Below are 2850 nucleotides of genomic sequence, written 5' to 3'. Positions count from 1 at the left end.
TAGATCTATTTATTACAACGTTATTTTTTAAATGTTTTAATTTGAGCAGAAAACCCTGCAAAAAAAGCACAACAAAACACGCAAATGCACACAAAAAATGCGCAAATGGCGTGTTTTCATTAATTTCTCTGGGAGCAAAAACACGCTTCAGGCGACTTGGAGTGGAGATGTGAACCATCTCCATAGAGAATAATGAATTTTTTTCTCCTCCAGTGTTTTGGAGCTTCGGGCTCCAAAACGCTGAGGTGTGAAAGGGGCCTTAGAATGAACTCCAGATGCTTGCATCCCTTCCGGCGGGATCTCTGAATTTGGCCAATAATCTCCCATCTCACCATTACCCGTCAAGCTCCGCCTCCACCCCTTTCATCTTGCTGCAGCCAGCGTTGGAGCACACTGATTAAGAGCGCTGGAGAGTGTAGGGGAAAGACGTAGGGGGTAGAATCTGGGCTGATTACTGAGCGGCGGTGTATTTATTTAGCGGCTTTGAATTTATTTAGGGGAACTAGTTGATCTGGTCAAGCATGGGAATGTGTCCGGGTTTCAGGCAGTCTAAAACCAGGACACATGGTTCAATACCTGGACTGTCCGGGTGAATCCCAGACAGGTGGCCACCCTACTTCCACATAACATGAAGGTCATTAGCCTACCTGAGGGAGCCAAGGACTTTCAACCTGCTGAAGACGATTTTCATATACATCCTACCCAGGGGTCAAGTCCTGGGGAAAAAAGTGTGGGAACTCCCCCACCAAAAAAAAAAAAAAATGATACGCTCATATGCACGAACGCTTCAAAAGTGGTATTTTTCATCCAATTTTCGTATTGTGTGTATGAAGCTTAACTGTTAGTGCATAAAATAAAACAATCCTCAATAAACATAAATATGGTAATTCTCTGAATAATCAGCATTCATTCAATTGTGCTTCCATGCAAATGTGAACATCATGTTCCGATCTTTATTGGGGAATGTTATTTTGTATATAGAGTGTTTATGTGGTGAGTTTACACTTTTCATTGAACAGAGTTTGGATAACACAGGGTTAAATGGAAAGGTCATAAATGAACTGCACATTATCTGGACAGAATGCTTGGGGAGATAGTGATGTTCCTGCTTAGGAGATGTATGTTAGCTTGGGGGGCTGCAAACTCTGCAGGGCTCCAACACACACTCGCTGCTATTCCAACCCTTCACTTATTTCCACATAAACTTCCCTCCTGGCATTAAACTTTGCCAGGTATTGTGCAAAGCTTACCACCCCAAACTGATGTTCCTCCCTCAGCTCACCTCTCTCCCTGCATGTCCTGTGAGCAGAATAGCTGTGCTCCTCCTCTGGGTTCTCTCATAATATGGCACTGAAGATAGAGGAGGGGGGGGATTCAGCGGAACACACAGATCAAGTATGCAGGAGACCGGGGGGAGATGAGACAAAAAATCTGGAGAGGCCAGCGGGGTGGAGACATGAGGTCTGACTAAAATATAATCTCTTGGCAGCAGGGACCTAATATACCCATCAGCTAGCTGTGATTGAAAGGTAGATTGAAGCGGAGGCTGTCATGGGGCCCCCTAATGACAATGCCTGAATGGTCAGTCCACCCCTGGTGTGTGGTACTTACTATTGCGAGCTGTATCGGCGGCTGCTGGTGTAGCACCTGCCACACAGCTGGCATACTTCAAAGTCTTGCAGGACATGGCTGCTAAGGGGAACTGAGTTCCTGTTGTGGAAAAAGTACTCCGTTCCCATGCGTTCCCACAGGACTTGAGCCCTAATCCTACCCCTACAGGATGCGTTACCTAACTTCATCATAATATGGGCACATGGGGACACTTCCCGCGGTACACACACAGGAGAGGGGAGGGGGAGAAGAAGCAGATTGGCTGTGTCTCCTCTCTCGCCAATCCATGTGAGAGAGGAAGGAGGGGAGAGAGAACCATCAATGCCGGTGTTCTGGCATATTCAGTCCGGCCATCGGATACTGTCCGCCCCGTACTGCGCAGGCGCAGCACTTGCGCAGGACGGAGCAGAAGAATCTTCGGAAAATCTCCAAAGATGAACAGCGCCTGCGCCGTGAGTGGAGGTGCTAGCCCCACCATCCACGTGGATATAGGGCTGCCGATATTAGAGGGCCCCTTGCGGGCTCGCTTCGCTCACCACGCTTTGGGCACGGCCTCGCTGCGCTCGGCTCTTTTATATTCTAGCTCTATGTCCACTTGTATGGTGGGGCTAGAACCTGGACTCACGGTGTAGGCGCCGTTCATCTTCGGCTATTTTCGGAATCTGTGTGTGCTGTGTACTGCGCATGCGCAGAACACAGCGGACACAATCCGATGGGGGACACAATATGATAGGACACCGGCTCTGACAACACTGGTTGCTAGACGGGAGGCGGCTCAAGCAAACAGTGGCCGGTGTTCTGCCGTATAGTGTCCGGCCATGAAATAGTGTCCGCTCCGTACTGCGCATGCGCAGTACGGAGCAGACGAAGCTTCGGAAAATCTCCGAAGCTGAGCGGCGCCTGCGCCGTGAGTGGAGGTGGTAGCTCCACCATCCAAGCGGACATAGGGTTGTGAGTATTAAAGGGCCCCTCGCGGGCGAGCTTCGCTCGCCACGCTTCGGGCTCGACCTCGCTGCGCTCGGCTCTTTTTTATTCCTACTCTATGTCCACTTGGATAGTGGGGATAGAACCTGGACTCAGGGCGCAGGCGCCGTTCATCCTCGGCAATTTTCGGAATCTGTGTTGCTGTGTACTGCGCATGCGCAGTACACAGCGGACACTATCCGATGGAGGACGTTATTTGACAAGACACCGGCAGTAGACTCAGGAGGTGGAGACGGAACCAGAGTCAGCAACACG

The sequence above is a fragment of the Lithobates pipiens genome, unplaced genomic scaffold, assembly GCF_037356315.1.
Source record: "Lithobates pipiens isolate NorthernLeopardFrog02 unplaced genomic scaffold, aLitPip1_a1.2 Scaffold_1, whole genome shotgun sequence".
NCBI lineage: Eukaryota > Metazoa > Chordata > Amphibia > Anura > Ranidae > Lithobates > Lithobates pipiens.
This window is presented reverse-complemented; position numbering follows the sequence as displayed.